Raw genomic sequence first — 13529 nt, 5'->3', positions numbered from 1 at the left:
TATTTTACATATTGTGTTTGTTATTTGGTATTTTAGGAAGCATTACCTGTAGGGAGCCTTGTATGTAGCCGTGTAAGGGCCGCTCCTAATGCTTGACGTGATGTTTTGCAACTTGTTTGAATCGCATCCCTTGGGGTATAACCTTTTTAATCCTCTTTACTTAATGTATTGGTGATCTTTACTTAGGCAAAATAAACATAGACGGCTTCCAACAAAGGAAGGTCAGACTTTCTCAGTTACTCTCTGACCTCTGGGTCGTGGCCTTTGTTCCGTTCTCAATAGGAGCTGCTCTCAAAGGGATATCACAAAATAGAGGACTAATTTAGGCACGTGTGTTGAGAGTCACAGGGTATCAGGTTTAATGAAGCAGAAAACCTCTTTTTAATGCTGAAAACTTCTTTCCTTATACTATGGGTTGGGGTGAAATTATTATTTTATTGTTTTTAAAAAAAAAAAAAAAGTTTACATTTTTCATTATTTTTCCAGAAATTCAAGCCATTAGCCAAGAATTTAAAAAAATAAATAAAAGCTAATCCACTTTATATTTTAAAATGCAATTTAAATTTCTTTCTGGTGCAGAACATTTTCTAGGATTTCATTTATTTTTTATTTAACTGATCAATGAACCCTCAGCTCACTTGACATAGTGAAGTCGGCCATTGACTTAAATGACTCATCTTCGTCCGGGAAACATCAGGCATTGACGTTCTTGCCGTCCCGACTTCCTCGCGATGATGAGGATGAGCCTGCAGATTACAGAGAAAAAGTTGTATTACAGCCGTTGTTCGTACAGATTAAGAATGAGATAGACTTTGTACTTGTATGTGTGGCCTACGTAGAAAGAATATCTTTCTTTAATTATTTTATTACTCATGGGATAACACTAATAGCTGACTAATAAACCTTTGCATTTAAATTACAGCATTGGGTTTAAAACTCAAAAAGGTGCAAGTGTTCTAACATTGAGTTGGTGGTGGTTTTGTTTTAACCTGGTGGTCATTTTTTTCTTTTTACCCCCAAATTTGTATCTTACATCCCTGCCTTTATTCCCATTTTGGTTGGTTATATAGACTATGACTGTATTTTGCATTTATCATTGTTGTATCCTTCTCTCTTACTTCCTGAGATGCCTAGGTCTCCTGACAGACCTTTTGAGAAGTAAACTGAGATTTCCCCCTCTCCTACCACTTATGTACAAAGGTCTTTATAAATGAAGGTGATTACTCTGTAGAAACATAATGTATGAATGCTCCCAGGTCATTGTTCTTGTCACCCTAGTTGCATTGTGCCACCAACTCTCACAAGGAATCTGATTGTCCAGAGGAAAAAAAAGAATCCCTATTTGATTTGCAAAATCCAGAGCACCGAGATAATAATTATTATATTGGATGCAGCCATGGAAATAAGTTCCTGTAATGAAAAAGTGACACTTTTTAACAACCGTCTGCATGTTCTACATTGAAAGGTCTTCCTTTCATTCGGAGCAAAAGGCACAGTAGCCGCTAATTATAAGAGGAAGATTGATATGTTTCTCTAAAAGCTTTGGAAACTGTTTTGCATTCAAACACTGACAACAGGAAGCCTTGTTGCCTGGTTATTTTATCACCCCTATCTTTAAGAGCTGATAATGATGTTGATCGAGACCCACCAATATGAGCAGGATGGCATTTTCTAGCAAGAAGGCATCCAAAGATGGAGTTCAGTAATTTTGTATCTGATATAGCTGTATATTAGCATATATATATACAGGTATGGGACCTGGTAGCCAGAATTCTTGGGACCTGGGGTTTTTGGGATCTTTCCATAATTTGGATCTTCAAACCCGAAGTCTACAAGGAAATCATGTAAACGTTAAATAAACCCAACTGGATGGTTTTGCTTACATGAATTATATCTTAGTTGTGATCAAGTACAAGGAACTATTTTATGATTAGAGAGAAAAAGGAAATCATTTTTTAAAAATTTGGATTATTTGCATAAAATGAAGTCTATGGGAGGCAGTCTTTCTGTAATTCGGAGCATTCTGGATAATGGGTTTCTGGATAACAGATCCCATACCTGTGTGTGTGTGTATATATATATATATATAAATATATATATAAATATATATATATATATATATATATATATGTATAGGATTTCTTTCAAAGTGGGTGCGTTGGTCAAGGTTTCTGGTACATAATAGTAAATGGACCCGCACTCCAATGTTTTTGTGAAAAAAAAGGATACATTTTATTCACAGATGCATATCCAACGTTTCGGTCCACAATGGGACCTTTCTCAAGGATGAAGGAGAATCCTTGAGAAAGGTCCCATTGTGGACCGAAATGTTGGATATGCATCTGTGAATAAAATGTATCACTTTTTTTCACAAAAACATTGGAGTGCGGGTGCATTTACTATTTTATATATATATATATATATATATATATATATATATATATATATATATATATATATATACACCATTGATTTAGGTTATTCCTCTATGTTCATGGTCTTTCAAAGCCCAGGAGAAAACCTAAGTACAGTAAAAAAGGTGTCTATCATTTAATAATGCCCTGAGGACCCAGTAATCAATTATCATTGATAGATTATATTAAAATATGTTATATCAGCTTTATTTTGATTCCGTAGGAAATTTAGAAGAAGATATCTTCCATACCATGTGTACATAATTCTATCATGCATATCTCAACTTCTGTACTTGCTCCTGCAGTGATTGTTTAGTTGTTCCTTCTTTAGTGGTCCTCCTAAGTAAGGACATGGGCTGGTTGTTGGAGATTAGCAACCAAAGACTAATATGAAGTTGGTGGGACCTACCTAGAAGGAGTGAGACTGAAGACAAGCCATCAGAATGGAACCCAAGGTCCAGCACAAACATAGGGAGTAGATATAAATGTCAATGCTGGTCAAACGACAGCAGGTTCCAGGGCTGTAAGTGGACAACATAGACTTAGACTTTTTGGCCAAAGAATCATTTATAATAAATGTTATAACCTGGTACAGGCTTGCCAATGTGTCTAGAACTTACTAATATAGCCAGCGGGTGCCTACAGACCAGATGTGGCACTACAAGAGATTGCGCCCGGCAAGTCCAACTTTGGCCTCACTGTGTGATATAATTCATAATATACAATTGTGACCGTTCAAAATCAATGAATATTTGTGCGCACCTGCAAGTCCTATCACTGTGAGCTTGCAACTGTGGGTGGGTAGGAATGCTCTGGGCACACTTGAAGTCCAAACTCTCCATAAACATATATTACCCAGTCATTGTGAATACATTTATAAGGCCTGTTCATTAGAAATGGAACAAATCAATGGAATCAGATAGAACAATATAGAACAGCTTCACGTTTGTTGGGACAAGCAGTTGGCTTGGGGGTGCAGAATCTCTCATAAAAGCTGAAAACTAGGTCGGTAAGAATTTCTTTTGAAACCCGACCATGAAATTTTAAAATTGGCAAGGTCCACGCTGGTCTGAAAATGTGTTCCTTGAGAAGGCAGCTGATAAAACTGAAACTCCAGGGGGGGACAACAAAAGAAGGCACCCCATAAAATTCTGTGGTTGCCATAATAAAATAGTGGCAGTATTCCCCCCCCCCGATCTGAGAAGGCGTAATAAATCTGCCCATCCCTATTACACTCTGTGTGAAAGAGCCTGAGAAACTAGGACTGCAGGATCCATCCTAGACTTGCCTTCTTTATCTCTTGGGGGCCCGAGTGGCCCTCTCCAGGCTCATGGGCTTTATGAAAGTCTTCAGCATTAAAAATATATTGCTCAAAACAGAAAAACAAATTGTTTTTCCTCGGTTAATATTTATTCAAAACCTTCTTCACCAAAATGAAACCTGTAGGGGGCTTGGAAACGTTCTGTTCATTCTCATTTATAAATAAGAAGTAAAAAAAAAAATGGGGGAAGTGGGAAGAGACTGGACGAAAAAGACCACAAAAATGCAGTGTTCCCATTGTTTTGAGTCATGTTTCTTTTTTGTGGGATCCAAATTCTTCCCACCCCACCTAAAGCCCTTGCTGAGAGTTTTTGAGGTTGTTGGCCTCCGACCTGAACCACCTACACATTAGCACTACTAACACTTTGCACAGAAATTGCCCCTAATTAATGACGTGTTTTATGAGCCACAGCCAATGGAAAGGTGTAATTATTTCTAGGGCGGTGGGGGCTTATTTTTCAAAAATTCTCTGCAATTTCTGGATTTTATTTGAAATTTCTTGCCATTTTTAGCCCATTGTTTTAATGAAGGGATGTAAATCACTAAATCTGAATTTTTAAACATTTTTTTTTTTAAAATACAGTCTTCATAATGTTTAAAGGACCACCACTGTCACTGCTGTAGGTTAGAAGAGTGCATTGGCTCTTATGTATATCAATACATCCTGCTGAATTGTTTTAATATATTTATAAAATGGTATGTATAACTATTAAAGGGCCCAGATATAAGGGATTGCAGCTTCCATATATATCCATATATATATATATATATATATATATATATATATATATATATATATATATATATATATATATATTTATTTAAAATATATCTAAACTTCTTTTGCCATTTTCTTTTTTTTATATAATATAAAATATTTTTATAATTTTATTTATTTTGAACAAGAGTTGCTTGAGCTTCCAGCAATATTTTCTCTAAGGGGGTTATTTATCAAAATCCAAAAATATCTTCTGAGTATTTTCTGAAAACCACTACGACCAAATCCACACGTTTTTTTTTTACCCTTATTTATCAATACATTTTTCTGGAAATTTCCTGCGCAGGAAAAAAACTGGAAAAAAATCTTGATTTTTCTAGGAAAAACACTCTGATTATTGCTCAAAACCCAGTGCAGATCGGGACTTCTCCCATTGAATTATATACAGCCTCGGTGCCGGATTTTCAGATTCTGCCTTTTTCCATCCTTGGGGTATAATAAATACTGAAAAATTCAAGGTTTTTTTTTTTTCACTAAAAATTCAGATTTTATAGAAAAAAAATGTTTTTTTTTTTTTGGGGTTTTGGCATTTGGACTTTAATAAATAATAACCCCCTAAAAGTGGCAACAGGGTACAAGCATTGCTATATATATATACTTTTTCCTCTAATATGTAATTACACATATTTAGAGCTTACAATCTAATAATTATACATTTAAAACAAAATTGTTTAAATACCACATTTCTTTTAATTTTGAACCACTGCGAAAGAAAAAGGGGGAAATGGCAGTTAAATTTTTTATTAAAAAAAATCACCTTTTGCACATGTGTTCTCTTCAGGTTGATTTTAGATCAAACCCACCAAATTGCACTGATAGAAGGAATAAGTGAGGAGTTGGCTGCCCCCCAGCTTGGCTCAATGTCTTACACTTCAAATGGAATTGCATCTGCATTGCTGGCAAGAAATATTCCAGTGGGGGCCGCAATATTGGCCTCGCCCAACTGATAGCATTCTATTGGCATTGTACCAATTTGTAAACCAAAAGTGGCACATGGACTTGAACCTGCCCAACAAACTCCATATCTCTATTTTATCTCCCAATTGTATTCCCAATTATATTTCATAGCTGTTCAACTCTTTTACTTGTCCATATCATCATTATTAAGAAAAAGTAAAATTTTTAAAATGATTGAACATGCTGTTTGCCCACTAGGTTAAAAAAAAAAAATAATAATAATAATAAAAAAATAAATAAATATATATATATATATATATATATATATATATATATATATATATATATATATATATATATATATATATATAAACAGAGGTTCTTTAATGCTAAACAAAAGCAACTGGACAAATTTGGAATATACAATTTGAGAACATACATGAAAATATCAACTTCAGTGAGTAAAAGTGTGTTTTGCTCTCTATAAAGGCCCACAGGGGAATGTCCAAAACTGGTAATCACCCACAATATTTATATAGATAAATAACCACACGTGTGTATGACACATGTCTTTGTGAAGCCAAGTTTACCTGAGGTTTGGACTAATAAAGTGGCTCTCAAACTGTGGGGATGCCCCCCCCAAAAAAGACCTGGAGGAGTGAGAGGTCAGACTTACCCTGAAGTCCAGTTAGGCTCTGATTTTGGTACAATAAGGTCAATTAATTAAGAGTGGGTGTGAACTCTCACTAATGGCTGTTCCCCAATGTTTCTATATCTGTAACCTTGTTATGAGCTAAGGGGGCCCAGTCTGAAGGCCAGTTAGGGGGAGATTTGGGGTGAGTGCTTATTTATACCCTGGGTACCCCTGGAACTATAGCAGGGTGAAACCCCAATGTTTCTATATATCTGTAACCTTGTTATGAGCTAAGGGGGCCCAGCCTGAAGGTCAGTTAGGGGGAGATTTGGGGTGAGTGTTTATTTTTACCCTGGGTACCCCTGGAACTATAGCAGGGTGACTGTTACCCCTATCTTTCTATATATTTGTAAACTTGTTATGAGCTGAGGGGACCCAGCCTGAAAGCCAGTTAGGGGTGCTTATTTGTACCCTGGGTACCCCTGGAACTATAGCCAGTTGACTGTTACCCCAATGTTTCTATATATCTTTAACCTTGTTATGAGCTAAGGGGACCCAGCCTGAAGATCAGTTAGGGGGAGATTTGGGGTGAGTGTTTATTTGTACCCTGGGTACCCCTGGAACTATAGCAGGGTGACTGTTACCCCAATGTTTCTATATATCTGTAACCTTGTTATGAGCTAAGGGGGCCTAGTCTGAAGGCCAGTTAGGGGGAGATTTGGGGTGAGTGCTTATTTGTGTCCTGGGTACCACTGGGACTATAGCAGGGTGACTGTTACCCCAATGTTTCTATATATCTGTATCCTTGTTATGATATAATAGGGCCCTGTCTGAAGGACAGTTAGGGGGAGATTTGGGGCGAGTGCTTATTTGTACCCTGGGTACCCCAGGAACTATAGCAGGGTGACTGTTACCCCAATGTTTCTATATATCTGTAACCTTGTTATGAGCTAAGGGGGCCCAGTCTGAAGGCCAGTTAGGGGGAGATTTGGGATGAGTGCTTATTTGTGCCCTGGGTACCCCTGGAACTATAGCAGGGTGACTGTTACCACAATTTGTCTATATATCTGTAACACTATAATGAGCTTCAGCCATCAAGGGGGGCTTATTCATTTATAAAAACATTGATAAGGCTGCACTTATAGGACATATACCTTACAACTGGGACTGGAATATCAGCAATTTTTTTTACTTTATAAACACCTCTGTAGGTGTGTACATAAGCAGATATATAGATTTAGCCATAATGTAGTAAATAACTCCCAAATATACTATGCGCATTCATAAGTACTTTCCGTGTTTCTAACCAAGTAAAACACCTCACCCTTCTCACTAACAGCTTCAAAGCCCCGAATGCCTTAGATTTGTTGCTCAGACCAGCAGCAGAGGGGTTAACTGAAAAAAAAAGACTCAAAGACAACTTCATTGAAAGCTTCGAGATTCGGGGTGAAGAAATGTATCGATTGACTGGGTTTCTTATTTGTTTATTTGCCTTTCAGAGATCATAGAAGCGCAAGGGCCTTTGAAGTGTTATTTGTACAGTCCTGTAGTCAGAGATGTGAGTCCCAGTCACACTGTACGGCCCTTGTGCGGCTGCTTGGGGCAACCTGAGCCTCGGACAAGATTGAGAAACCCCTTTCTGTTTTGATCCCTGTTTCCTTTCCTATAGATTTGCCAAAAAAAATCTAAAAAAGCAGGAATTTCACTAATTTTAGCTCATTCCAAGATCTTGCCTCCACCCTACAAGTGCTCCATGCCGATCTGCTGATGCGAGATAATGTTCCAAAATGGTTTCATTCTGGATTAGAAAATAGAAAAGAAAAAAAAGGCCTTGTCATGCAGCCAAGCTCATATTAACGACGGGGAGGATTTAATAAACAAGTTATGGAAGAGCAGGCGGAAAGGAAAATCTTTAGAGGCCCAAAATGATTTGGAATTGGGGAAAACATGAAATCAGACTGAAAAAAAAAAATCTGTTTTTGTCATCCGAAAAAGGAGAAAAATCAGCCTTCGTGAGACAGTATGTAGTGATTCTCTATTCTACTACTGAATTCAAGAAATGTTTTTTTTCCTATCTGGGAATTTGACCTTGACAGTGAGCTTGCTTAATATTTCATATAATTAGAGATATATGTATTTTTTTTAATGAATTTATATTCCAGTATAATGTCAAATATATTTTGTATTGGATTTGGGAGGATTATATTTATATATCTGTATATATAATGTAACAACAGGATATAAAGTCTAAAAGGCTCTTATAGAATAATGTGTTCGTGACGTCGATGATATTTTATTTTACAATATTCTGCATTTTGGCTTTTTATGCTATAAAGATTTTTTTTAAATGTTTGTTTTTTTTTAAAAAAAAAAATACGATACTGTATTTTAATAAACATTCCAAGTGTTAAGATTATTTATAATATCAGAAATGTCATTAATATATCTAGATTTATGCTCACAATTCACTATGATATGTGATAACATGAGGATATCAAGATATAAATGTCTCAAATAGTCATCTAAAATAATATCAATAAAAAAAAATATATATATATATAAAAAATTTTTTTATGGTGTTAAATACAAAATAATGTGTGGATGTAGATTATGATTCAATGCTGGCATATGATATTAGGGGAAATGATGCACCAATCCTATACCCCCTATCACAATGATGTTCCCATGTCTGGAGACCCCTCGCCTAAGTAGTAGTAAATGGATATTTTATTAACTATTCCCACTTAAGGCCTTCTCGGCTGATTTGTCTCACCCCCCTTGCCCATACACCTCTCTATAAATGTAGGAATCTTTACAGCCCCACTGATAAAGCCGGGGGCTAATGAAACGAAGGAGTTATTAGCCATGAGTCACCTTTTGTGGTTTGGGCAGAACGTGACAGAGAAGCCGGGCTCCTCCATTTCCTCAGCCTAGATCTTAAAGAAACACCGGCTGTCGGCTGTAATTTAAGAGTAGGCCTAATTATCCACAGGCCGGGCTGATGGGCGAGGGGGAAACTGTCAGTTTGCTCCCATAATAATCATTCTGGGGGCGGCAGTGAGAAGCCTTCTAAGGACAGGCAGCTGCAGCGCGTCCCACTGCTCTCAGTGAAAATAGTTACGAAAGGCCCCCCATATCCTGTCCACAGGGGATGCCACTATTTTTAACCTCAAGTTTAGCATTTCTCTTTCTTTTTCAGCCCACCTTGTTCCCCTCTGCTATCATGTGCCCAATTGTAATCATGGATTATAGAAGGTTCCTAAATATAAGCATAAGCCTGGATATATATTTATATATTTATATACAAAACACATGAATTATGGTTTTTGGAGAAGCCAAGGAATTGGTGTCTCTCTCACAAGACAGAAAGCCAAGATTCACCCCCAATTCCTACCCCCCCACCCATTCCCAATGCGGGCAAATCACGAGGTCCCATAAAGTATTGTAAAGCCAAAATCATGTATAAAGTCCCCCCCCTCTCTCTCTGTTGCTCTTCCTCTTTCTCTAGTTGTTTTTTTTTTTTTTGCCTTCAAATTTACCAATGAAGTCAAAAGTATATATTTTTAATTACAGAAGAGCGGATTCAATTGGTGGAGGGAAATGGCGAGAGATGACGCAGCGGGACACTTGGACGGGTAGAAATGTAGATTGGTGCCAAAGCAGCTATACCAAGAAATCCTGTTGCTACGAGAAGAATTAGCTAGTAGAGGCCTAATTTAACCCCCCCCCCAAACCCGCTCTTTCTCCTTTTTGGATTGTGCCATCCAGACTGCAAACTGCTCAGAGTAAAGCAGCAAAGGAAGGGTGCGATGGGGGGAAATGGGGCGACAGGTTAGAAATTTGCATTTGGAGAGGAGGGGAGGGGGGCCTTGGGAGTGGAAGGTGGAGGGGGCAGCCATTCAAATAGATAAGCAGGTATATAGCATATCAAGCAGCCATATTATATTACTAGCGTTGTTTTTTTTTTTTAAAGGGTTAAAAAAAAAAAAGGACCCCACCTCGATTTGCAATGCTGCAGAAGCCTTGTAAACCTTCCGCTTTAACTCCTCGGTGGCAAAAAACAAAACAAAGTAAAGTCGTCATAATAATAATAAAGCGAAAGAGCAGTCGCGGAGAATGGCCGGGAGGACTTTTTTTTTTGTCTTGCAGCTTCGGCCGAGGGAGAGAGAGAGAGAAGGGGGGGGGTGAAGTTTGTTCTACTGAACTTAGCTGAACAGTCCTTGGAACGGATCCCAAAAAGAGGCAGGATGTTTCACTTACATTAGACGTACAGTGATCTGCCACCAACGGGGAGGGGGGAGCGGAAAAAAAGAAAAACAGCTTTGGGTTTTTTGGGGGGAAAAAGGACATTTTAGATCCTGTTTCCTTTTTATTATTATTATTATTATTATTTTAACAACATGGTGGCTCCAGAGACGACTGCGAATTGAAAGGGTTAAATGGACAGGTCTCCCAGCCAAGGTGCACGGCATTCATTTATTATTATTTTTCTCTCCCTCGACTGGCAAGAAAACCTCCTCGTGTTTTTGCAGAAAGGAAAGAAGAATGGAAGAAGAAGAAGAAGGGACACGGATAAATAGTCATTAGGCCATGGGGTGGGGGGGAAGGAAGGAGCAACGTGACTTTTAGCAGGAACGACGGTCCTCGAGGTTAGGCAGGGGGAGGGCGGCTCTTAGAGAGAAAAATGGAGGACACACGTTCTCCTTGCTTCCAGCACGCTGGATCTCCCTTAGTATTTGGGGCCAGTCGCTAGCAATCTGATTTCCCCCACCACCCCCTTTCCTTTTTTTAACCCCCCCCCCATTTTTTCCCTCTCCTTGAGTCCATATGCAATGGTAGCAGCTGTTCTTTCTTTCTGCCCCAGCAGTGGAGCCGCTCAAATGCTTCTCAGCTCTTGACTCTCTGCCAACACAGAGTTAGAGAAAGGGCCGTGCAGCAGCAGCAGCAGCAGAATCCGCTGGGTTTTTTGCAGATGGTTCTAAAAAAGAAGGCAGGGGAGTTCCAGGCCGGAGCAGAGGAGGAGAAAAGGGGGTGTGTGTGTGTTTGGGGAGGTGGGAGCAGCATTTAAGGGCACCCGCTCATGCTGAAACAGTGTAGGGGAAAACTACGTGTCATTTGGGTGTTGACAAGGTGAGACTATGTGACCTAGTGAAAATCGGGGTGCATGGAAATAGTTAAATTTGGGGTGGAGGGGTGGGCATGTGAATATCTGCTGCAACCACACAACAAAGTCACCCTGTACGGCTAAATGTCTTTTTTTAATGGCGGATGATCAGGACGCAATGCCGATTAACCCCTCGTCTCCCTGAGAGTTTCCGCAGTGCCCCTGCTTGCTGGGACTGGGAAAGCCATGAGTTAAACAAAAAAAAAATTGGCGTTGTTTTCCTTTTCTCTCTTGAAATAATTTATTTTGTTGAAAATGCTGCATCTTGCCGTGGCCGCCGATTTGTGGCGCTCGCGGCCTTATTCCGCGGGTCTGAACTACCACAATTAAAAAAAAAAAAAAGGGGGGTGGTTCCTGTCCCCTAAAGTGTTAATTTTAAATAAGTGACCTACTTTTTCATTAAAAAATAAATAAATATATATATATGAATATGTAATTTTTTTCTTTTTTTAAGGTGTCATTTTTATAAAAAAAAATTTTTTAGGAAGCTCCATAGATTTACGCTACATTCAATTTTCTCCTTCTCGTCTCGTGCATTTTTTTTTATCGGAAGCGTGCGTCGAAAGACATTTTTGCCTCTGTAAAAATAGAACATTCGAGAAAATAATTTCCTCTGAAGACAAGGGGAAACGGTGCAAACATTTGGCCTGAGTTATATGTGTATATATATTGCTTTGAATTTTACGTTTTTTTTGTTTTTTCAAAATGGCGAGAGACAAGAAGGATCGCGTTGGGGGCCGTTGGCTAGAAATCTGCTGGCGAATGGTACAGTAGAGAGAGGGGCCGTGTGGCTGTTATGCAGAGGGAGCTCATGATGGGTCTGTGCGAGAGGCTGTGTGATTAAATCGAGCAGGGCCGGACCTTGCTTTCATCATCAGCACAAAGCCATCTGTTTGGCTGCCACTTTAGCCCCTCCTCTTTGTGAAGCAGCCTGCTCGCTCGCTCACAAGGGGGAGATGGGAGTTGGGGAAAAGACTGCTTTTTGCTAGTTACATTCTGCCTGCAAGGGCCTCCCCTTCAGAGTAGAACTTTTTCTACTGCAGCAAATAGCAGAATTTTTTTTTCTTTGCTTTTATTTAACCCCTTTTATTTTTCCATGGACTGAATTTTATGTTTGTTGAACCCTTTCGAAATTCTGCTTCTTCATTTCTTCTCTGAGCTGTGGGGATTTCTGGTTGAGCCCATTTATCAGAGAAATAGATTTTTTACTTCGGGCATGTTCCCCATTTTATTCCGAATGTGACGCACTTGTCCGCCGCCATTTTTTTTTTTGGCGGTTTCCAATGCGCCAATTGCGAAGCGGATCGATCATTTTATTTCCCTGTATTTTATTTTTGGTATCTCTATTTGCAGTATTGGGGTGGGGGGTTTGTTTTTGTATCCCCCCCCCATCGCTATGTGTTTTTGGAATGGGAGGGAAATGGCGTGTGCACTGCCTGGGATAGGTGCCAGCGTGAAAACAAAAGACATAAAATAGGCGGCAAACATGGAAAATGGCAGTGCACACGCAAAAAAAAAAAAAACCGCAATCAAGGAGTGGTGGTGCACTGCGTTCCCAGGGTCCGAGATGTCAAGGTGTCCAGAAATCGTTTTCCAATTCCGTAAGAATTTTGAATATTATTATTACTGTGGGCATTGGGAAGCATGAGTTGGTATGGCCAAGGGGGCGGAGAGTGTGTTTTTTTTGTGTGTCTGCTGAATTATTCATAATGGAGGTAGTGAAGTAAGACCATTAGCTGGCACTAGATATGCTGTGTGTCTCATTGCTAACGTTTCCCATTCAAGACTAGTTAACTGCCAGGCAAGCTCTGCACTCTCTCCCGATGTCTCTTCCCTCCCTGTCTTTGGCTCTCTGTGCCACCCCTCTCAGCCTTCTGTCATTGCTGGTAGCCAAGGGGTAGTGGTTAGAACTGCCTGTTAGTTCTGCAAGGCCTGCAAGCACTTGTAAAACCAAAAAAAAAAAAAAAACACTGAGCCCTGAGCCTGTTCTTGTCTTGCTTTTCGCAGGGGGGCTGCAAGGTGAAGCTTCTCTCTCCCGTTCCTCCGTCTCTAGGTGCCCAAGGCTGCTTCCCACCTCCTGCAGGGTAAGGCTGTTTTTATTTTTTAATTCAATGTTCTGATTTTATTCATGAATTTTATGCACTATTTACCACCCCCTTCCACTTTGTCTTGTCATTGTAACTGCAAAAAAAAAATTAAAAAATCTCTATGAACCCCCTCAGAATACTAAATAAGGATATCGAAAAAACTGATTGTTATTTTTATGTCTTCCTCGCTCTCCTTTTTCCTTTTTCTCGCTGGTGATAAATAAGAATTTTTGCC

At 39.1% G+C, this 13529-nt stretch overlaps 2 long non-coding RNA genes across 2 annotated transcripts in view; one reads left to right on the top strand and one right to left on the bottom strand.

Moving 5' to 3' along the window:
• Nucleotides 1–538: 538 nt before the first annotated feature.
• On the bottom strand, nt 539–10219 carry LOC121401352. Its single transcript, XR_005966177.1, has 2 exons — nt 10042–10219; nt 539–746 (listed from the first exon to the last, which is right to left on the bottom strand). It is a non-coding gene; the product is annotated as an uncharacterized LOC121401352 (long non-coding RNA).
• A 1800-nt stretch (nt 10220–12019) lies between these two features.
• LOC108710718 overlaps nt 12020–13529 on the top strand; it is a 34574-nt gene continuing 33064 nt past the window's right edge. The window contains exons 1-2 of the long non-coding RNA XR_001934773.2: nt 12020–12808; nt 13215–13291. This is a non-coding gene — a long non-coding RNA (uncharacterized LOC108710718). The remainder of the gene's footprint in view (nt 12809–13214; nt 13292–13529) is intronic.

The sequence above is a fragment of the Xenopus laevis genome, chromosome 3L, assembly GCF_017654675.1.
Source record: "Xenopus laevis strain J_2021 chromosome 3L, Xenopus_laevis_v10.1, whole genome shotgun sequence".
Classification (NCBI taxonomy): Eukaryota; Metazoa; Chordata; class Amphibia; order Anura; family Pipidae; genus Xenopus; species Xenopus laevis.
The sequence above is the reverse complement of the archived record's forward strand: the minus strand, read 5'-3'. Positions and strand labels throughout refer to the sequence as shown.